Source organism: Bubalus bubalis, chromosome 3 (genome assembly GCF_019923935.1).
Source record: "Bubalus bubalis isolate 160015118507 breed Murrah chromosome 3, NDDB_SH_1, whole genome shotgun sequence".
Lineage (NCBI taxonomy): Eukaryota > Metazoa > Chordata > Mammalia > Artiodactyla > Bovidae > Bubalus > Bubalus bubalis.
In genome coordinates this window covers 82,329,478-82,354,517 of record NC_059159.1, presented here as the reverse complement: position 1 = coordinate 82,354,517, position 25,040 = coordinate 82,329,478, and the positions used below count along the sequence as shown (strand labels likewise).

General features: G+C 37.6%; 1 long non-coding RNA gene across 6 annotated transcripts in view; it reads left to right on the top strand.

Annotated features, from left to right (window-relative positions):
* Positions 1 to 25,040, top strand: part of LOC123332766 — a 404,401-nt gene that overhangs the window by 80,215 nt on the left and 299,146 nt on the right. The gene's annotated exons all lie outside the window — the stretch shown is intronic.

Below are 25,040 nucleotides of genomic sequence, written 5' to 3'. Positions count from 1 at the left end.
ATCCTTCACTATCTCCTGGAGTTTGTTCAAACTCATGTCTATTGAGTCAGTGATGCTATCCAACCATCTCATCCTCTGTTGTCCACTTCTCCTCCTGCTCTCAGTCTTTCTCAGCATCAAGGTCTTTTCCAGTGAATCAGCTCTTCTCATCAGGTAGTCAAAGTATTTTAACTTTAGCTTCAGCATCAGTCCTTCCAATGAATATTCAGGACTGATTTCCTTTAGGATTGACTGGTTTGATCTCCTTGATTCAAGGAACTCTCAAGAATCTTCTCCAACAACACAATTCAAAAGCATCAATTCTTCAGTGCTCAGCCTTCTTTATGGTCCAACTCTCACATCCATACATGACTAATTGGAAAAACCATAGCTTTGACTAAATGGACCCAGCAGTCTTGTTTCCAGCTTTGCTTCACTCAGCCTGGCATTTCACATGATGCACTCTGCTTAAAAGTATTCAGCTCCTTTAATATATACAGGTGTTTATTAAAGAGAGAAAAGCATGAATAAAGAACACAAGGGCCCCAGATGGTGGTGCTCACTGGTACCAGGAAGGAGGGCACTGTGAACCAGTGGTGTGTGGTTGCCTTTAAACTTGTCTCCGCCTTCCCAGAGCTCTTGGCAGCCGGGGGGCAAGGCCCAGCCCTCGATGTCACGTGCATTTGCTGTCTGTGAGCTCAAAGTCAGGCATGTTGTATTGATGGTACTATGTGTGGACATCTCAATATTTTAGGAAGGGGTGAAATGTAGAATTCTTGCAGGATGGAGTTTTTGTTTATTCTCAACAGGGTGAGCCATGTACAGAGGAAATTAATTTTCCAGCATTGTGTATATAGGGATTTGGCTTAGAAGGTAATGCAATCAAACTAATGATAAAGATTGAATTAAATTCCAAATAAAAACAAGTTAAAACAAAAATAGATAACATTTCCCAGAACTGAAGGGTATGTGTTTCTAGGACTTTAAGGGCCAACCAAATGCCTTGCACAGTGGATATTCAAACAAGTTTCATTATTGTGAATTCTTAGAAAACAAGAGAGAAAGAGGTCCTAAAAGATTCTAGAGAGCTCTGTCTAACAATCAGACAAACAAAATAGTGTCATGTAAAGAATTAACGTCATGGTGACATTGGACTTCTCAGTGGCAATATTGGAAACTGGAACATGATGAACCAATGTCTTTAAAAACTGAGAATTTTAATGTAAATTCCCTGAAGCTGGCCCAAGAAACTGGGGTCTAACAAAGGAGAGAGGGAAGGGAATTTTATTTATTTTTTTAAAAAATAAATGTATTTATTTTTTTAGGCATTTTAAAATTTTTTTTTAATTTAAATTTATTTATTTTAATTGGAGGCTAATTACTTTACAATATTGTATTGGTTTTGCCATACGTCAACATGAATCCACCACGGGTATACACGTGTTCCCCATCCTGAACCCCCCTCCCACCTCCCTGGGAATTTTAATTTCCCGAGGATGACTACCAGGATAATGGTTATATGGAATATCTGAAAAGAAAGCGATCCTGACTGGATGTGGAAAGACTGCAGGGTGGATGCTTCAAGATGGTAAATGTATTCTCAAGGTATTTGACTAAATGTAAATGAGTCTCAGTGTTTTGTTTGGAGCCTGGGGATAAATTGGAGACAAGTACATAGAAAACTAAGAAGACAGAAAACAAGATGATTATTGTCCCCCAAGAGAAAGTAATTTTATAAGAAAATGAATATACTCCTAGTGTACCTTGACAGTTCAGTCGCTCAGTTGTGTCCAATTTTTTGTGACCCCATGCACTGCAGTATGCCAGGCTTCCCTATCACCAACTCCCAGGGCTTGCTCAAACTCATGTACATCGAGTCAGTGATGCCATCCAACCATTTTATCCTCTGTCATCCCCTTCTCCCCCTCCTTCAATCTTTCCCAGTATCAAGGTCTGTTCCAAGGAGTCAGTTCTTCACATCAGGTGGCCAAAGTATTGGAGTTTCAGCATCAGTCCTTCCAATGAATGTTCAGGGCTGATTTCCTTTAGAATTGACTGGTTTGGTCTCCTTGCAGTCCAAGGGACTCTCAAGAGTCTTTTCCAGAACCTTGGTTCAGAGGTATCAATTCTTCATCACTCAGCTTTCTATATAGTTCAAGTGTACCTTGTAGCTCACCAATAAATTTTATTCATGTAATTATATTAGTGTGGATACCAAATCCTAATTTTAAAAATAAAACCATATAAAAGACCATATAACTATACTGGGAAGGTGGAGGGTAGAAAGTGTGTATCTCAGGGGAGGTATAAGAGAGTTGGAGCTTAATATCCAAATGTATGAAGAAATACACAATACTTAAAAAATATTCTCAAAGAGGGAATGGCTCCTTCTTTCTTCTCTTCTTCCCTCCTTTTATCTCTCTCCTCTCTACTTCTGTTTTTCTTTCTCTTTCTCTCTGGGAAGCAACAGTGAAAGACCTCAGCCCAGAGTTGAGTTATACAGAGATAAGAGTATGAAAGGCAAAGCAAGCATGATGGACAAAGGGTAATTTATGGAATACGATCTGTTGGAGAATAGCAGTGATAATTTTGTGTATTCAGGGAGAAGCAACAGTAACTGCAGAAATGTCTGAAGCCAGAATGAGTTTTTCAAAATTTGAGGAATAGCAAGAAGGCTAGGAATGGGTGAGGATCATGTTGCTGTTGGAGAATTAGGTGGGAGAGGTAGAATCAGACTTGATCACATAGGGTTTTATCAAACATAGTAACGTCTGGCTTCTGCATGTGTGGAGGAAAGACCATTGGAGACAGAACAGATGCTGGGAAGCACACTAGCCCAAGAAGGAGATACTAAAGTCTTGGGCAGGCCTGGCAACCATGGAGGTGGTCAAAATGTAGCTGTATTGGCATAACATTAACAATTTCTCAGCAAAAGCTAGGAGGAATCCAGTGTTCTTAGCTCTTTGTGGGTATTCTAAGAATGGCTCTTTATCTACTAATGCATCAGATACATGCCTGAAGCTTCTGGAAGACTGGTCTTGGAGCTCTGAGCTTGGAGAGAGAATCAGAGAACCCTGGGGAGTGCTGTGTCAGAGAATACAGTCTGATCATCCTCACACCCAGCCCCTTTCAAAGAAAAGCATATTGAACTAAGGAACAGCATCATCAAAAACAAATTAGTTTATTAGAATTACCTGAAACAGCTTCTCAACATTTCAGTACATGGGTCAATACTGTGGATAATCACCAATTAGAAACATTGCTTCTAGAATGCCAATTCCTTCAAGGAATGTCTCTCATCTGTGCTGTGAATTATGATGGGATATTTTGCAGAAGTACTATGTAAACAGCTTGTAGCACTGATGAACAGGGAACTTTTTAACAAACATGTACTGCTCTAAGTGCATGCTAATTCCATTTTTTTTTTCATTTATCAGTGCAATGCAGTATATTTAGTGTATCCAGTATAGGCTGTGGAAATGAAACAGTTATTATGTAGTTGTCCCAGGAGTCTAATTACAAGCCAGCTAATTCTCTTTATCTATGTTCTGATAGCTTCTCTATTAGAATAAAGAAAATGTGTAATAGAATGACTTTTGACTGTGTGCTTCAATGCTAATAAGATGGGATTTAATTGTTTCCACAAGCTTGTCTCTTTTCTAATACTCTAGTTGAAATAAGACAGGACAAATAAGTTTTGATAAATTTCATATAACATTTCAGTACTACTTACCACCCAAAGATAGCAAGCATTTATTATCATTTTCCTTTTTTCCTTTTTTTTAATAACAAATACTTGATGAGCACTTACAGTGTTCTAAGCAGTGAACAAAGTAGAACAAATTCCTTTCTCCTGTGGTATGCACTTATTCAAATGGAGAGATAGAGATTGCAAAAAGCATTAAATAAGATATGCTCAGATCATGAACTCCTTATTGCCAAATTCAGACTTAAATGGAAGAAAGTAGGGAAAACCACTAGACCATTCAGGTATGGCCTAAATCAAATTCCTTATGATTATACAGTGCAAATGAGAAATAGATTTAAGGGACGAGATCTGATAGATACAGTGCCTGATGGAATATGGATGGAGGTTCGTGACATTGTACAGGAGACAGGGATCAAGACCATCCCCATGGAAAAGAAATGCAAAAAAGCAAAATTGGTGTCTGAGGAGTCCTTACAAATAGCTGTGAAAGGAAGAGAAGTGAAAAGCAAAGGAGAAAAGGAAAGATATAAGCATCTGAATGCAGAGTTCCAAAGAACATCAAGGAGAGATAAGAAAGCCTACCTCAGCAATCAATGCAAAGAAATAGAGGAAAACAGAATGGGAAAGACTAGAGATCTCTTCAAGAAAATTAGAGATACCAAGGGAACATTTCATGCAAGGATGGGCTCAATAAAGGACAGAAATAGTATGGACCTAACAGAAGCAGAAGATATTAAGAAGAGGTGGCAAGAATACACAGAAGAACTGTACAAAAAAGATCTTCATGACCCAGATAATCACGATGGTGTGGTCACTCATCTAGAGCCAGACATCCTGGAATGTGAAGTCAAGTGGGCCTTAGAAAGCATCACTACGAACAAAGCTAGTGGAGGTGATGGAATTCCAGTTGCGCTCTTTCAAAATCTAAAAGATAATGCTGTGAAAGTGCTGCACTCAATATGCCAGCCAATTTGGAAAACTCAGCAGTGGCCACAGAACTGGAAAAGGTCAGTTTTTATTCCAATCCCAAAGAAAGGCAATGCCAAAGAATGCTCAAACTACCACACAATTGCACTCATCTCACACGCTAGTAAAGTAATGCTCAAAATTCTCCAAGCCAGGCTTCAGCAATATGTGAACCATGAACTTCGAGATATTCAAGCTGGATTTAGAAAAGGCAGAGGAACCAGAGATCAAATTGTCAGCATCCAATGGATCATCTAAAAAGCAAGAGAGTTTCAGAAAAACATCTACTTCTGCTTTATTGACTATGCCAAAGCCTTTGACTGTGTGGATCACAATAAACTGTGGAAAATTCTGAAAGAGATGGGAATACCAGACCACCTGACCTGCCTCTTGAGAAACCTGTATGCAGGTCAGGAAGCAACAGTTAGAACTGGACATGGAACAACTGACTGGTTCCAAATAGGAAAAGCAGTACATCAAGGCTGTATATTGTCACCCTGCTTATTTAACTTCTATGCAGAGTACATCATGAGAAACACTGGGCTGGAAGAAGCACAAGCTGTAATCAAGATTTCCAGGAGAAATATCAATCACCTCAGATATGCAGATGACACCACCCTTATGGCGGAAAGTGAAGAGGAACTCAAAAGCCTCTTGATGAAAGTGAAGAGAGTGAAAAAGTTGGCTTAAAGCTCAACATTCAGAAAACAAAGATCATGGCATCTGGTCCCATCATTTCATGGAAATAGATGGGGAAACAGTGGAAACAGTGTCAGACTTTATTTTTCTGGGCTCCAGAATCACTGCAGATGGTGACTGCAGCCATGAAATTAAAAGACGCTTACTCATTGGAGGGAAAGTTATGACCAACCTAGATAGCATATTCAAAAGCAGAGACATTACTTTGCCAACAAAGGTCCGTCTAGTTAAGGCTATAGTTTTTCCAGTGGTCATGTATGGATGTGAGAGTTGGACTGTGAAGAAAGCTGAGCACCGAAGAATTGATGCTTTTGAACTGTGGTGTTGGAGAAGACTCTTGAGAGTCCATTGGACTGCAAGGAGGTCCAACCAGTCCATCCTAAAGGAGATCAGCCCTGGGATTTCTTTGGAAGGACTGATGCTAAAGCTGAAACTCCAATACTTTGGCCACCTCATGCGAAGAGTTGACTCATTGGAAAAGACTCTGATGCTGGGAGGGATTGGGGGCAGGAGGAGAAGGGGACGACAGAGGATGAGATGGCTGGATGGCATCACCAACTCGATGGATGTGAGTCTGAGTGAACTCCGGGACTTGGTGATGGACAGGGAGGCCTGGCGTGCTGCAATTCACGGGGTCGCAAATAGTCGGACACAACTGAGCAACTGAACTGAACTGAGGATATATAGCACATCAGATGGTGATAAATATTATAAATATTATGGAGGAAAATAAAGCAGGAAGGATAATTAACTGGCTTGTATTTCAATGGAATACATGACAGGGAGGCAAAGTATGTTTTAAAGGCTTGACTGCTTGATGATGTCCGATGTGCCATCATTAATCATTTAATACTTACATGTTCTTTACTTGAGTCTTGAAATAAGGTTCCCTTCTGAAGTTTTAGTAGAAAGCACACTGAGAAATCTAGATCCTAGCTTTACTTCTTTTGCTCTTGATTTCAACACTTTTTCCTCTCTCTTGAACATGTACTTACAGCCGTGACTTCTAATAGTGTTTGAGAGGTAATGGTTCCCAATTTACTTCTCCAGATCAGGTTTATATTCTAGGCTCCAAAGTACATTGGATTTCCTCCCCTGGATGTCCCACAGGCATCTCAGAAACCAGCATTTCCAAATATGAACTCACTACCATTTACTTCTCTTTACACATGATCTTTTTCCTGAAATCTCAATCTTGTTTGAGGGTATCATAGTTAAACTTACTGATGTAATGTCCAAGTGTCCAAAGTGTGGACATCCTGTTTGCACCTTTCCTTATCTCTCACATCCACATGTTGTTTACAAAAGTAACTCTCAACTTACGGTTTCGTTTTTAGAGAAATTGTTTTAAATCAGCCCAATGAACCCCTATATATCAGACATCATGTTAAGTTTTGGGAACATGGATGGAGTGGAAGAAATTCTTGCTGAGCCTAAAACACAACTGGACTTGTTTGGTTGAACCAGAAAGGGACTAACTGCGCTGATTGGTATGGTCTCTTCTGTTATAGGGACCTCAGGGAGAGAACCTAAAAAGAGTGAGGATCTAAGGTCAGTGGCAAAGACATTATGAAGGGTAGTCTCTGCACTCATGAGCCTCTTTTGTGGGTTTGGATTCTTTTTCGAAAGAATAGTTAAATGTATAACCTCTAGAGAGAAGGTTTGCGTGGGAAGCTCTATAAAATCCAGACTCTGGGATAAGAGTAGAGTAACAACATGGATTAAAGCCTCTGATAGTGAAGTGTGATATGGTTGGAGCAAAGGGATTCCCTGCTTCATGGTTCTGTACAGTACTGCTCTGGCATCTCATGGCTAATAGCCTTCTTTATGGAACATAAGTAAGAAGAAGGAAAATTGTACTGGGGTGCTTTGAACTCACGACAGTGACGAACAGAAGAGATAAGACAGAAATTTATTTCTTACTATATTGATCACAGTTTGGAATCCTATATTCTAAAGCAAACAATATTATTGCCACTCACTTGAACTTTAGTTTTGAAGAACTTAGGTTTGTCAGTGAGGAAAAGCGAACATTTTCTTTGAAATCAAGCAGTGCTAGGTCCATATCCCATATCTTCCAGTTTCTGCTGTGTCATCTGAGGAAGTCATACATCTTTTCTGAGTATTGGTTACTTGAAATGTTTAATGACAGTAAGTTAGTAAGGTTACTGTGATGATACAATAGACAAGTGTATAAAATAGACCTGCAACAGTTTCCAGATTATTGTATTTTCCCTCCAGGTGGTAATAATAATGACCACAAGGGCAAAAATGGTGAGGTGCTTCTTTGACTCCCAGCCCTGTAGGGGGAGTGAGGGATACCATTTTTGACCTCATTCATGGAAACTATTTGAAGAAGGTATTTAAAAGAAAATATATTTATTTGCCTTGTTATCCTTTTCAGAGAAATTTAAGATAACAAGAAAGGAAAGGCAGAAAGAGGAAAGTGTTAACCACCCATAGCATTGACATTGCCCTTTAATAGCTGCTGCGCATGTATGAATTGCAGCGGGCTCCTGAGCCTGCAAGGTGAATTCTACATTCTGTCTACAGTACACCAGCGTTACTAACAGACCTGTTTGTATTATCCATAAAGTTGGCAGAGAATTTCCCCAGAGCACATTTACAGCTAGTAAAAGAGAATCCCCAGTCTCTCTTATTCCCAAGAAAAAGTACCATGTATTTGTGTTTATTTTTCAGTGAAGTAAATGTTAATGTGAAGATGATTTGGAACGTCATGTTTACACATAAACTTACATGTTGAATTATTTTTTTCTGCAGAAGGTGGAATTTAAGTTGTGACAAAAAAAAGTAGTCCTTTGGCTTTAATTTCTGCTGAAGTTGAAAAGCAATCCAAAGGGCAAAAGTAAAGTAAAAAAAGTGTGAATTCTGGAAAAAGTTTCCTGAGATTTTTCCATTTTTTTAACACACGGTCACAAGATAGTATGGACTTTTCATGGTTGGAGGACGTGGATGTACAGAACCAAAGGCTCCATCATCTCTTGGCTGATGTTGATCTGGCAGTGGGTAAGCTTGCCAATGAGAAGCATAGCCGTAATTTTAATGATGTTTAATGCCTGAGGAAATTTTGTTGGGGCTGCACCCTCCAATTTCTTTGTAACTGCCTCATTTGTAAATAACGTAGAGGTTTTATTAATAGTTCCCAGGAACAGTAATACCATAAATGCATGTACTTTAAATGCATGTAATTTTTATGCTGATGCTGTTGTTTAGGTAGGTATTATGCACACTATCTATAAGGAATCTGAGACTTACGTAGGTAGAAATAAGTTGACCAAGATGGAATACAGATTTGCAGCAATGAGAGTGGAGAATTCTACACATTTACAAGTATTTAATCCTTGCCTTGAGAATGGTTAAGAATATAGATGCTGGCATTTTCCATTTTGCTTAACATATAGTCACAGTGATCGTATGGAGTTCTCATGGTTGGTGGACTTGGGTGCACAGAACTAAAAGCTCCATAGTACATGGCAAACAAGATTTTAAAAACCACACCTTCCTTCTGTAGCTTGTACTCATCATTAAGGCCCATGGATTCAAGCTGAAACTTACCTACCTGGCACTAAATCTTGCACCTTCTATGTCACTTGGCCAAGCTTTTTATCTCTCTGTACTTCATTTTCTTTCTTTTAAACGAGGATGATTTTAATAGTTCCTATTGTATAAATTAGTTGTAGTGATTAGATGAATTAATTATATATAGAAGGTTTAAGACCTTGCTTGGCACACAGTAAATTCTTAAAAATGTTTGCCTTTATATCTAGGCATTTATCATGAAATTTTAAAATGTTATTTTATAAGAAAGAAATTTAAAGAGCTAATGACTGGGTAAATCAGATTAGACATTGAAAATGGAACCCTCTTCACAAATTAAGTCCGTAGACAAAGTTTAGAATGAGCTGGGTCTTAAGGGAACTTGCCTCAACCATCTGGTTAAAACTCAGAGTCCATTGCTTCCAGAAAGATACACGCTGGCCCATCTGAATTGACATCTGTGTGCACACTGAAGTCCCGGAGGGTAATTAACAGAGAAAACTCCAGCAGCAATACTGACATAAGCCTGGGGAACTAAGCCATAAAATTCTCAATATAAACAAGTGGCCTATATAACCACAGAACTATAAATTTTGGTCTTGCCCCAGGGGCACCTGAAATAACCAGATGCTCAAATGAAAATAAACTTATTTCTGAAGTACATGGCAAATAGGGTTTTAAAACTCACACATCTCTTCTATCACTTTTACCATTAGGCCTGTCAATGCATGCTCCATTGTTTCATGGCAGTTTTGAATGACATCTCATGACCAAAGTGTGAAATGTATTTCCCTGGTTTACCATAGATTTTTTTAAAAAATAAACTTTTGGAGTTGACATGTAGCATACATAAAAAGTTCAAAGCAGCAGTGTATAACTCAAAGAATTTTCACAAATAAATGTGTCTATGTAATAAAAGCCCAGATGAAGATATATAACAGCATATTGCAAGTTCAGGAGGCACTCTTTTGGCCTTCCTAGACACTTATCTCAAAAGATAACCACTTTTGATTCCTAACACTAGGCATTAATTTTGTCTATTTTGGAAATGAAATCTTACCTCTAGTCTTAGACCTTTTTAGTCTTCTTTCACTCACATTATGAGATCCATTCATAATCTATTCATACTACAGGCATACCTCATGTTATTGTGCTTTGTTTATTTGCGTTTTGCTTAAAATATACTCTTTATTTTTTTAACGAATTTAAAGTTTGTCACAAACTTGCATGGACTAAGTCTATTGGTGCCATTTTTCCAACAGTATTTGCTCACTTTGTGTCTCTGAGTCACATTTTGGTGATTCTCACTATATTTTAAAGTTGCTCGTTACTATATTTATTATGGAGATCTATGGTCAGTGATCTTGGATATTATTGCTATAAATCATTGAAGGCTTACATGATGGTTAGCGTGCTTGTAAGTAAAGTATTTTTAATTAATGTATCTACATTATTTTTTAGGCATAATGATATTAACGCATTTAGTAGACTATAGTATAATGTCAACATCACTTACACACACAGGGAAAAATTTTGTGTGACTCACTTTATTGCAATATTTGCTTACTGTGGTGGTCTGGAACCAAATCTTCAGTGTCTCTAGGTATGCCTGTAGTTTATTTATTCTCATTGATATTTTGAATACTTTTATGTAAATAAGCCACAGTTTATTTTCCTCTTCTGTTGTTAATGGGCATATGGATTGTTTCTAGTTTAGAATATTGTAGATAATGTTCTGAGAATTTTGTACATATATTTGGTGAACATCTTGAGTTGATTCTGTGAACCGTATACCTGGGAGTGGAATTGTCAGATTTACGTGTATGAGGGGACTTCCCTGGTGGCTCAGTGGTAAAGAAGCCAGCTGCCAATGCAGGAGATGCAGTTTTGATCCCTCGGTCAGGAAGATCCCCTGGAGAAGGAAATGGGAACCGCTCCAGTATTCTTGCCTGGAGAATTCCATGGACAGAGGAGTCTGGTGTGCTACAGTCCATGAGGTTGCAGAGAGTCAGACATGACTTAGCAACTGAGCGCACACATGCATGAGATCTTCCTAAGAAATTCCTGCCTGTAACAAAGTTACAGTAACCATCCTCTGTGTTTCCTTTTAGAAAATTTATAAATGTATAGTTCTACTTTTTGTATTTAGATCCATCTTGAGTTAATATTTATATATGATCTGAGGTTGGAGTCAAGGTTCAATTTTCTTCTATGTATTTATTGCATTGTTCTAGTACCAATAAAAAAGCAAAACTTTTTCTCATTTTGATAGCCTGAGATTATTAGGTGAAAATTAGTGCAATATTTTTGTAAGTTTTTTCCCCTGAACTCTGTTTCACTCTTCGATGTCCATTTTTATCAATAACACATTATCTTCCTGAATATGGAAATGGCAACCACTCCAGTATTCTTGCTTGGAGAATCCCATGGACAGAATCCCATGGCTATAGTCCATGGGGTCACAGAGAGCTGGACATGACTGAGCGACTAAAGAACAACAAAACAACACATTATCTTGATTACTGTAACTTTATTTTCTCTCTCTCTATATATTCTGTATTCTATATTTTTTAATCAGTGGATTTTCCAACTTTGTTTTTGAATAAGTTTATTTGGTCTAATGTAGATCCTTGTTTCTCCATATACTGTTTACAATCAACTTGACCATTTGTCAAAATGGCTGTTGATTTGAATTGTGATTGTCATATAACTATAGATAAATTGGGGAATATTTATAATATGGAGTCTTGTACTATAATCATGATATATCTCTTCATTTATTTAGGTCTTTATTTGCTTTCAGTAATGTACACTTTTTAGTGTTGATGTCTTTTCATTTGTGTATTTTTAAGCTTTTACATTGGAGAAGGCAATGGCACCCCACTCCAGTACTCTTGCCTGGAAAATCACATGGACGGAGGAGCCTGGTGGGCTGCAGTCCATGGGGTCACTAAGAGTCAGACACGACTGAGCGACTTCACTTTCACTTTTCACGTTCATGCATTGGAGAAGGAAATGGCAACCCACTCTAGTGTTCTAGAGTGGAGAATCCCAGGGACGGGGGAGCCTGGTGGGCTGCTGTCTATGGGGTCGCACAGAGTCAGACACGACTGAAGCGACTTAGCAACAGCAATAGCAAGCAAAGCTTTTACATGATTTATGTTTCCAGCTACTTATTATTTAACTATTTAACACTTGTAAATGAGGTATGTTAAAAAGTCAGTATTTTCGTTTGCTACCACCATATATTTACAAATACAGTTGTTTTTTGTGTATTGATCTTGAATCCTGTGACCCTCATAAATACATTTAATTCTAATAATTATTTTGTATATTTTTTAGGATTTTCTATACCAACTCTTTTATATTCTATGTACTATGTACAATAGTAGTTTTTTCTTCCTCTCCAAGTTTTTGACTTTATTTCCCTGCTTAAGGCACTACATAGGAACTCCCAATATAATTGAATACAGGTAGTAGGATAGTATGTTTTTGTTTTGTTCCCAGTCTTAGGTGTTAAGTTATCTAGTCTTTTACTATTTTTCATAGATAACCTTTTTGAGTTTGAAGAAATTTTCTTCTCTTTCTGGTATGCTGAGAGGTTTATTGTGAATAGGAGTTAATTTTTGTCAAATGCTTTTTTATGAACTTACATAATCATAGTGAGAGTGAAAGTGTTAGTCACTCAGTCATTTTCGACTCTTTGCAACCCAATGCACTGTAGCCCACCAGGCTCCTCTGTTCATGTAATTCTCCAGGCAAGAATACTGGAATGTGTAGCTGTTCCCTTCCCCAGGAGATCTTCCCAACTCAGGGACTGAACCTGGTCTCCTGCATTGCAGGCAGATTGTTTATCATTTGAGCCATGAGGGAAGCCATTATGGACTCAGTGCACATGAGTCTGAGCAAACTCAGCAGGACAGGGAAGCCTGGCGTGCTACAGTTCATGGGGTTGCAGAGTCAGACACAGCTTAGCGACTGAACAGCAACATAATCATAAGGCTTTGTAATTATTCTGTTGCTATGGAGAATTATTCTGACTGATTTTTTGAATGATAAACCAATCTTGTATTCTTGGGTAAATGCCACTTGATGAAATGGTGTTGTACTTTGCTCATTCAGTTTGCTGTTCACTAAGTATCATTCTCAGCAGTGGCCACAGGACTGGAAAAGGTCAGTTTTCATTCCAATCCCAAAGAAAGGCAATGCCAAAGAATACTCAAACTACCACACAATTGCACTCATCTCACACACTAGTAAAGTAATGCTCAAAATTCTCCAAGCCAGGCTTCAGCAATACATAAACTGTGAACTTCCAGATGTTCAAGCAGGTTTTAGAAAAGGCAGAGGAACCAGAGATCAAATTGCCAACATCCACTGGATCATCAAAAAAGCAAGAGAGTTCCAGAAAAACATCTATTTCTGCTTTATTGACTATGCCAAAGCCTTTGACTGTGTGGATCACAATAAACTGTGGAAAATGCTGAAAGAGATGGGAATACCAGACCACCTGACCTGCCTCTTGAGAAACCTGTATGCAGGTCAGGAAGCAACAGTTAGAACTGGACATGGAACAACAGACTGGTTCCAAATAGGAAAAGGAGGACGTCAAGGCTGTATATTGTCACCCTGCTTATTTAACTTACATGCAGAGTACATCATGAGAAATGCTGGACTGGAAGAAACACAAGCTGGAATTAAGATTGCCGGGAGAAATATCAATCACCTCAGATATGCAGATGACACCATCCTTATGGCATAAAGTGAAGAGGAACTACAAAGCCTCTTGATGAAAGTGAAAGAGGCGAGTGAAAAAGTTGGTTTAAAGCTCAACATTCAGAAAACGAAGATCATGCTATCTGGTCCCATCACTTCATGGGAAATAGATGGGGAAACAGTGGAAACAGTGTCAGACCTTATTTTTTTGGGCTCCAAAATCACTGCGGATGGTGATTGCAGCCATGAAATTAAAAGACGCTTACTCCTTGGAAAGAAAATTATGACTAACCTAGATAGCATATTGAAAAGCAGAGATATTACTTTGCCAACAAAGGTCTGTCTAGTCAAGGCTATGGTTTTTCCAGTGGTCATGTGTGGATGTGAGAGTTGGACTGTGAAGAAAGCTAAGCGCTGAAGAATTGATGCTTTTGAACTGTGGTGTTGGAGAAGACACTTGAGACTCCCTTGGACTGCAAGGAGATCTAACCAGTCCATCCTAAAGATCAGTTCTGGGTGTTCATTGGAAGGACTGATGCTAAAGCTGAAACTCCAATACTTTGGCCACCTCATGCGAAGAGGTGACTCATTGGAAAAGACCCTGATGCTGTGAGGGATTGGGGGCAGGAGGAGAAGGGGACGACAGAGGATGAGATGGCTGGATGGCATCACCGACTCGATAGACATGAGTTTGGGTGAACTCCATGAGTTGGTGATGGACAGGAAGGCCTGGCGTGCTGTGATTCATGGGGTCACAAAGAGTCGAACATGACTGAGCAACTGAACTGAACTGAAGTATCATTGAGTCTAGGTGTATGCTGAGTATTGATTTTTAATTTTCTTTTCCTGTAATATATTTGTCAGGTTTTGTCAGGCTTTCTCTGGTTTTATCAAATTATTCTGGGTATATTTTCTCCTCTTTAATTTATGCCTTGGTATAGAATTTGTATTATTTATTTAAGTGTTTGGTTTCATTTGTGAAACAATGTGTGCCTGGTATTTTCTTTGTTTTTTGTTTTTTTTTTTTTTTTTGTAAAAGATTTTCAATGATGGATCTAATTAATGTTCTATGTTTTTGAGTTATTGCATAAATTTATTGATAACATTCCCTCATTATCCTTTGAAATATCTGTAGGTTTTGTAATGTTATCTCCTCTAATATTCCTGATGTGGTCATTGTGTTTCTTTTCTTACCTTGCTTTATGATTATCTTCTTTCCACTTTGGATTAATTGGTTTTTTTTTGTGATTTCCATTTGCATGTTGGATTTTGTCCAATGTAAGGAATGCAAGGAGTACATAGTAGAGAAAGAGAGAGCTTCTTTGCCTATCTTATGAGTCTAATGGGATTTTCCTTTTTTTTTTTTTTAAAGAAGCCATACTTGTGCATATGCAGACTTGGTCTTTCACTCTATACAATGTCTGATATAAATTCATTAACCATCAAGACAGTAGTATTCCTATTTGTAGGAGAGTGTAATGAAGTGTCCCAAGAGGACAATATTATACTGCTTTTAAGAAAGGAAGGATTTTCCCAGGAGTGCTAAAGAAATGAATAAAAATAATAGCAATACCACTAAAATTACTACTCAAAAACCTTTTTTAGGTATTATGTCTGGCTTGTTTCTCTAAATATTTGTGAGATATAGTCATTTTCATTACTGGATTATATCTCATTTTATGACTATATCAGGATTTATTTATTTAACTGTTAATAGCCACTTGGTTAGTTTAAAACTTAGGCCTATTTCAAATACTACTACAGTGAATATATTCTTATGTTTATTTTTGGTGCATATGTGAATATGTTTCTGTTGGGCATATACCTAGGAATAGAATTGCTAGGTCAGAAGATGTTCAGATTTAGTAAATACTGTATTCCAAAATTATAAATCAGGGAGAAATTGCTTTTAAAAGGGAACAAATGCTTTTATAAAAAATTAATATTGCTGACCATAATTAGAAAATTGATCATAAGATTAAAGCATAATTTAAAGAAAAACTCTTACATTTGTGCCACTAGCTTAATTTTTATTACTATAGCATGTGTGGATATGATTCTTTGGGTAATGCAAGTCTATGCCACTTATTAATAATTAATTATATGCTATCTAATCTTCTTATGTTGCATTGGGAGCTGTTTCCATTTTTGAAATAGGATGAATTTATATACTTTCTTAAAAATGGCAAAAGTATTATATTATTGTTTTGCATAGCATTTGTGTCATTAAAATGCTGTTTAGTAAAAAGCCTTACCTATCAGTATTATATTTAAGAAATACTTAGTGTAGGCAAATTTTAAACTGGCTATTTGCCACAAACTTTTTTTTTTTTTTAACTTTTAAGCCAGTGATGGTGTTATATAAGTAAGCACATGCATGCTTATGTATTTTTGTGTATTTGGTGCTTGTTAATTATTAAGAATTTATATGTTGGAGTATACGTGAAACTTATATAATGTTGTATACAAATTTTATCTCAAAAAAAAAATGTTGTTATGTTAGAGTGAAGAAAGCTTAAACAATGGAGTTAACAGACTGGATCTGAATACCTTTGATTCCCCTCACTGTGTTAATTTTGGTCAAGTCATTTAATCGCTATGAGTCTGTTTTCTTTTTTGTTAAACAAGGATTATAATGCATTGTAGCATAAAGTTACACAAGGATTAAATAAGATAATGACTATTATGATCCTGTCACATTGTAGGTCTTCAATAACTGGTAATTTTCATCTGTAGACTTTTTTTCCTTGACCTTGATTGAAAACTAAGTGAATTAATGTATCTTTTTCAAAAATTAAATTACTTCCATAGATTATTTGCTTAATCATATATTACTATGTGTTTCAGTATGCATAATTCTATGTTAAAAATATGTTTTAACTCTGCTGTCCATGGGGTCAAAAAGAGTCAGACACGACTTAACGCCTGAACAGGAACACCATACCATTTATAAGAGTGTCTTTCTTACTCCTCCTTTGGAGTAATTTAAACAGAGACAGAATCTGACTTAATGAGCCATGCAGCAACTTGATAATGGTCAACCTTGTATAATGGTCAGTATAACATGGCCTTTGAAATCAAAGTATGTGGAGTTAAATCTTGGCTCCATCACTTACTACTATTATTACAGCTATGTAACATACTTGAATTTCAATTTCTAAATCTACAAAATAGGGATTATAGTAGCTAGCTCAATGTCTAAACACAGTACAGTCACCCATTAAATAATGAGTTTTTATTGAAACTCTCTACTTTCTTAGAAGATTGGGAATTAAGTCTGTTCTTTATCTTCTGCTTTACTAGCAAATTCCTGTCAATGTTTCATGTATTTATGTATAAATTAAACAAACAGAAAAAAGACACTGTTCATATACCTGATTATGTGGTCTTTGTAGGCTGTCACACCTGGGATGTGATGAGTCTTCTGTTCAGTGAACTTGCCCTTGATCTGAAGATTTTGTTTCAGAAATAGATAGCACATTGATCTAATGTTTTTAATTGCTTGGAACAGCATAAGGTGACTATCTGATCTTTCTCTGATCTTTTAAAACATCAATTTGATCTTGCACTTTTAATAAATGCAAAAGATAAAAAGAAATGAAAGTAATCATTTTGAATGCAACCTAAGAAACTTGCTTTTATCCTTTGTTTCAGAGATCTGTGATTCTGAGAAAGTTAGGAACACTGGTTTTATTTTACTAGTAAGTTCAAGTTAATTAAGCATTCTAGATGTACAAATCTGGAATAAAATTTTAATTGTTGTTGTTGTTTAGTGACTAAGTTGTGTCTGACCCTTTTGTGACCCTATGGACTGTAGCCTGCCAGGCTCCTCCATACATGGATTTTCTGGGCAAGAATCCTGGAGTGGGTTGCCGTTTCCTTCTCCAGGGGATATTCCCAACCCAGGGATAGAACCTGCATCTCCTGCATTGGCAGGTGTATTCTTTACTACTGAGTCACCTGGGATGTGAAGATTTTAATAGAGCTGATTACATAGCATTGAGTATATGACTTCAGAAGCAGTAGGAAAGGGTGTATATATAAGGGAAGGAATAGAGATATATGGTGCAAATATATATGGATCTGAGAACCATCTGGTTGCTGATGGATTCTTCCATGGCCCTTCTCTGGTGGTTTAGTGGACATTAGTTGCAGTAGTGTTTTAATTGCTGCTGCTGCTGCTGCTAAGTCACTTCAGTCGTGTCCAACTGTCAAAGTCCAGCTTCACTCTTGAAAACTGTTATCTGATTTAATGGGAGTGGCAAACACCCAAGCTGACTTCTTCATGTGCAAAGGGCAACAGCCTATCCCATTGCCTGTGAACCGTGCATAACACTTGGTGCCTGCCACTTGAATGTCTGCCAGCATGTAATGCTTCTCTCTGTGGAGGACAAGAGGGATTCCTGATTTTGGAAGCAATGAATAAAACAGCAGTTGTGTCTGCTCCCAGCAGAGATAATCACTCTGAAATGAAGTAGTCAGGAACAAGCCTTACTATTTTCTCTAATGCCTGTAAGTGATTATCATTTGATAAATTAATAATTCCAAATATAGATGTCTCCTAAATGTCCGGTAAGACAAAGCATGTCAGTTTGATTGCAGTGTTTGGGAAAACCCTGTTCTGTGTGAGAACTTCCAGTATTAGAAGAGGTAGTTTTGGTTTTTCTTGTTACTTTCATTCAGAGAGCATAGCTTTGTCTTATTGGTGAAGTGAGGGTCTAACAGCCATTGTTCGAGTTTTGCATTGAGCATGAGGCACCTTGCTGGGTGAGTGTGGTGCTGACCAAATGTTATTGTAGGTTCGAGTCCAGGGGACTGGAGAAGGGGTAGGACCAACAGCTTTAGGTTCCTAGCAATAAAACTGCTATTTTGATTGCTGTTATCCTTTTCCTGTGTCTTTTCCAAAATTGGGTCTGAACTTGAAGAGAATTGAGTGATTTATTGGTTCCCTTATCTCTCAGCCTGAACATCATAAAGATATTATAACAGTGGACATATTAAGAGATTATCAGAGAACTCCGCTGGCTGTGAAAGCTGAGCTGCTGCTAGGAATGGAATCAGCCATTCTCACACTGCAGGAATTGGGGGTGCAGTGATCAACACTGCTGGTTCTACTTGATGCAGGATCAGTGGGGAGAGCTCAATAAATCTCTCTCTCTCACAGGAGAGTGGGAGCTATTGATCGCCAGTGGCTCCATTAGCTCTGTATGACTTTGCTGAAATTAAAATCTTTAGAGCTTGATCCTCCCCTCAGATAGCTCTGTGTACACAAGGCCTGATCTAACCTTGTACAAAGTGGTGGGATTTCTTTTTTTTTTTTTTTTTGTCCTTCTCTCCTTTTGCTCACCCACCACCTTGGTATTTGTGATGGGCAGGCTCCATCCTTCAGAATTTTAATAGGCCTTTGTTCAGAGTAGTGTCTTTGACCTTTATGAAATTAAGGAGTAGAGAAAGCATTGCCAGTAAGATTTAACAGATTGTTTCTGTCCTCTGGCCAATCTCCATTTGTGTATTAAGGGAAAAGATCCTTTCACAAAACTTCTCCAAGGCTCATCAGGATGCGGTGGAAATGTTGGAATCAGGTAAATCAGCTGTTATGATACGCTGAGTATGATACGCTGAGGAAGAAAGATACTGGAGTACTTTTATGAGAGAGGTTTGATCATCCTTGATGTACACATTGTGGGCTTGTTATACTAATGGCTGGTTCTAAAATATTTATTTTGCTCTTCTCCTGATTCTGGGATTCACCAATAGATACAGACTAAAATTGTTTCCTTGATACTATCAGAGGGATAGTACATTTTCCATTGCTATTGAAAATTCAGAAGCCTCTCACTTGGTTTAAAAAAAAAGTAATATCTTTTTTCTAATGTAGCATTATATTTCTGTTACTTGAAACTCAGAGATAGGCAGATACTGAAACAGCCATTTCTCATGGGACATAATACTTACCCATCTAACGGCATCTCTTAAAAGCATGTATATGGTGTCTCAGATTTGGAATGAGGCTTCCTGCCAAAAATACACCAACATGACTGGGGTTTTTCATGGAAAATTGCAAAGCCATATATTTGTGGAAACCATTTAGAAAGATAATGTCAAATATCACAACAACTGTTGGCTGAATTTTAAAAGTATAAACCACAAATGCATGTTGCAAACTATATCACCCTATATGCTGTCTAGACTTATTAAAAGAACTATTTCTTTTCACTGAGATTATTAAAGGGATTGGAGGATAACGCTTGTGAGATTAAAATGTATACTAGCCCAGTGATAAGCTAAAGGTAATAAAATTCATCTGTATCCTGCCTTAATCAACTTAGATAGACTAGATGCCCTGTGAATTTCCTTTAACTTCATGATTCCCAAGAATCACTTTTTCAAACAAATTAAACAGCTGGAAATTTGTGTTTGCCAAAATGTATCAGGTCAGGTAAAAACCACCAGGTATGGTGACCTTAGTTATGAGTTTGAACCTATCTATTAGGCATTATTTAAGGACTATTAAAAAGGAAGCATGAAAATAAGTCCTCAGAATAACTTGAATAGAAATTGGAAATTTTCATTTTTTAAATATCCATAATATGCCTTCTAGAAAAGGGTTTAATGTGAATTAGAAGTATAATTCCTGCCTTTTCTAATTGTACAATCTTACGGGAGAGTTAAATAAGAGACAAAGGACTTCTATCCTTATCCTTTCCCTGCAAGTAACAGATAACAGGTGCATACACATACATGCAAGTATATTCGTGGTGATCCTCAAACGTAAGGGTGTTTGGGTTCTGAAGCAATTTGATATGAATGGTATTATTCAGTTGCAACGTAGGACTGAGGGGAATACTGTGCCTCGCAGAAAGGGCACGAGTGGTAGGTTTTGCAGTGACTGGAGAAAAACTTTGCTTTTAGAAACAGGTCTGATCTAAACCTGCAGATGATTCTGTGGCAGATTTGAAAGAATTACTGCTCTACTCAGCCTGAGATAAAAGGAGATACCTTGAAAAAGTGGAAAGGATAAGCCAAGATTTAATGATTTAATTCTCCCTTTGAGACAAGGCATTAAAAACGTGAACTTAAGCTCTTTCTCATATGTTCAAGAAGTGAGTCTTCTGTTTACAATTTAATAGCTGGAGTGCCTGTTGTTTTATAGTCCAGTCCTTAGCTCTGTTTCTTGTTCAGCACTGAATGGTTGTTTCATGATGGGTAAGTCACTTAACCTTTGTATGTTGTATTCTTTTCATCTGCAAATAGAAATGATAATGCTCACTGGGGATGTGTTGCTAAGATTAGGCAATATATGATTGTGAAGAGCAATATATATGCTAAATAGCAATGATAATGCTGTCTATCAGAGCGAATATTTGGATAAGAGAGCCTAGGTAGTTTTGTGAATAGCATCTCCTACAGAGAGAGGCTTTAGCAAATGATTACCTGGTCTGTTGGATTCATGTTTTGTAATAGAGTAAGATTATCCCTCCCAACCCATCCCTTCACATGCCTCTTAAATTTTTGGAAATTAAATACCAAATCATATTATGCAAGAGGAGGAAATGAATGTCCTGTGAGGATCCTTTCTGTAAGGCCCTCTAATTTTATAAGTTAGAATTGTTTTTCAGGAATTCTACATTTGGACATTGGGCCCACTGTAAATGTGTAGTGGGTAGGCCCAAACTTACATGCCAGGCCATATCTAAAGGTTATCACTTCATTGAACCTATATTCTCAAGATCTCTTTTCTGTTTCTAGAAAATGTACTTCCTTAGCAACTTTTTTTTTTTTTTCTTCTGTCTCCTCTACTGTCATCCAAACCCACCTCACTTGCTCGGATCTTTAACAGGGTTAAAAATGGTACAGCCAGAAGGAAGGCCCTCTAGTCACCAACTTCTGTGACACAGATACAGAAATTTTGTTAAGGGCCAAAAGACTGCTACCACCTCTGACTTTCTTGAGATGTTCTTAATGGTGTGTTGCTGTGTTGTGAAGGCACATAATGGCATAAGGTCACAGCAAGAAAAATGCACCTTAGCCCCAAAGCATAGATCTCACTTGAAAATAAGAAAGATGAAAGGTATTCAGTTGGATTTTTTAGAAAACCTTGCATTACAGAAAGATGAGCATGGGAGCCAGGGGCATGACTGTTGAATTTCAAGCTTGAATTTTCACTTTTTTTTTTTTTAATGAGACACTATGGTAATTGCATTTCATTCATACTCAGTGTTTAATTACTTTCAGTATCCACTCCCATGAATTTTCTCTGTTTGAGCAGTACAACACAAGCTTATGATATAATTAGGATGGGTATTTTTCTTCCCATTTTGTAGATGAGTAAACTGGAACCTCAGAAAGAGACACTGCACATTCGAAGCCTCCAAGGTCTTTTGCAGCCACCCCCCGCCACCAGTTTTCATCATATAACTATTTCAAGAAATCTGTGAATCTTAACCTAAAGAAAAACAGGGTGTCTGAGAGCCTTTAAAACTTCAATCTTAAAAATAATAAAGTCTAGAATAAAATTTAGAACTTACTCTGACCAGTGCAGATACAATAATATTTTGAGAATATCAGAAAAATTCCTTCTATTACTCATCAATTAATCCTACCGTGTGTTCATGGAGGAATTTTCCCTTCTTTCATTTCATATTAGAGAAAAGACTTAAAAACAATGACTTCTCATGGAGATGACACAATAGCTGAGATTTCTGCTAAGGCCTGATTTCAGATCTTTTTCTGTAAAAGCATGTTAATTGAGGAGGGAGACAGGTTGTGTTGGCAGAGGTTTTACCCTTGAAAGGAAGGCTAAGAGTGAAGAACAGTGACTCAGGTGGTATGGATAATGTACTTCACTTAGACTGCAGTTTAGCTCAGGGGTATCCTATGGACACCTTGTCTGTATTGATTGGAGCCCATGCTGTGTCAGTGGAATGCCCTTCCTTGGATATATCAATCGTTGCATATGCTGGAACATTTGACAACCCTTGGGGGCCCCTACACGGTTACATAGTTGGTGATACCACAGGCAGCACAGATGGGCAAAACTTGAAAGCAAAGGAAGCAAGCAGTTTCCCCTTATCTGGAACCCTCATGCCAGATTTTCAGGTGACCACAGAAAATGACAGAACTATTATTTCCTCAACTGGTCTTGGGTGTTCCTTTAAGACAAACTTAGGTGGCACTGGTATTCAGGAACTGTTTATACTGTATCAGGCTGCTGCCGCTTGTACACTAGTTCTTAATTGTGGTATGCAGTCTGTGACTGCCATCTGCTCAAGTAGCTAGGTTTCTCTCTCTCTTTTAGACTTATGAAATTAAAATATCAATAAGAATAATTTCACAAGATGAGGAAGTTAGTAGAGGAATTGGAATTGGTGTGCTTTCTGAAGTTAAGTTGACTTTTCAGTTTTGTCCACAAGTGGTTTTCGTATGGTATGTGCTATTGAGCATGGGTAATTTTTGCATAAATACTTCAGTCTGTCAGGAAGAAGAGCCTTTTGTCATCCTGAGAGAGACTGCAGGATGTGACTTTGCGGGTTTAGCAATGTTTTTACAGTTTTGTGTGTGTTTCCCAGGCTTTGGTTTGGGAGAACATGTGTAACTTCAGAAAAGTTCTACTTGTGAGAAGGTTATTCATTTGGTCAACAAATATTTATTGAGGCCCTATCAAGATTTTCTACTAAGAAACTCTTCGGAAAATTTAATTATGAATATATATGTTGCAATCACATCATTGCAGTCTTGCTGTGGGGATAAAGGCCTCTAGTAGGCCAGTTCAAAATTTCATTCTTAGTAGAAATTTTGCTAAGAAAATAGCATGACTACATAGTGATATTTAAGTGAAGTTGCTCAGTCGTGTTCAACTCTTGGTGATCCCATGAACTGTAGCATACCAGGCTCCTCCGTCCATGGGATTTTCCAGGCAAGAGTACTGGAGTGGGTTGCCATTTCCTTCTCCAAGTAATATTTAAGCTAAGCGCAAAAATAAGAATATGTCCAAAGATGATTATAGAGTTTGGGGGTGACTACTGGTAATTCACTAGTTACAGTTCATCTCCCAGAACAAGTCCTAATAAGATGTGTTTAATGGAATTATATTTGGCTAACGTTCATCATGAAATTGTTTCTCCCTTAAAAGAGGTTTAGGAACAATTTTTCTTTTATATGTGACAAACACTATGTATGTACTAAGTATACAGAGATGTGTGAATCAAAGTCTCATGCCCTTGAATAACGTAGAGTATGGTCTGAATGCATGGAGAAGCAGATACGTGAGAGCAGTAAAAAGCAACCCATAATGGTTTCCAAAGTGATTCTGTAGGAGAGAGTGGGAAACTGTGGAAGAGGGGTCTGGGCAGTTGGTCAGCTGTATGAAAACTCTTCTTGGAATTGAGTTTTGACAGAATTTTTAAAGTTTTTTTTAGGGGAATAGGATAAACATTGGGGGAGTTGGAGGAAGTAGAGAGATGACCTTATCCTTTATTGTGGTTGCTGAGTCACTCAGTCATGTCTGATTCTTGCGACCCCATGGACTATAGGCCACTAGGCTCCGTTGGATTTTGCAAAGAAGAATACTGGAGGGAGTGGCTATTTCCTTCTCTAGGGGTTCTTCCTGGGTAGAACCCATGTCTCCAGCATTGCAGGCAGATTCTTTACTGCTGAGCCACCGAGGAAGCTGACCTTATGGTACAAAGTGGGTAAAAACTCCAGATTCTATAAGCTTTTGCACACCGAAGTAGAATGTGGTGTTAAGGCTGGGAAATGAGACTCTGTTGTTGTGAGAGATGAGGCTAGAAGATTGTCAGATTGGTTTTCTTTGCCACTCTAAGGAATTTATACATTATTGTATAAAGAATTCAAGGTAGGGGGAGATTGTAAGTGGAAAACTGATGATATATTTATAATTCTAGAACAAATCATTCTGAAAGGAGTTTATTTTTCATTCCATAAATATTTACTGTCTAAGTTTTCCTAAGAATTATCCTAGGTACTTGACACACAGTGGTTAAGAAAATACGTATGGCTCCTGCCCTCACAGAGCTTAAAATCTAGTAAGGAAGAACATATTAGGCAATAAGTAAATGATGTATACACACACAAAAACAGAGTGAGTGCTGTGATGCCCTCTCTAACCAGGTAACATTCAAATCAAAACTTTAAGAATGAGTATTCAGAATTAATTAGGTAAAGAGTTGGGGAAAGGTTTTCCATTAAAAGTAACAGTGTCAGTGAGTGACAGCCAGGATCAGGAAAGAACTAGCTTTGTTTGAGAATAAGAGGCCAGCATTCTTGTAGTAGAGTGGATGAGGGAGGGGTTCAACTACCTCAAAAAAGCTTAATTGAAATTATTTAGCATCCAATGCACAATTCACATGTAACATTTTTATGTTTTCAGCCAAGTGATAAGTTTAGATAATTA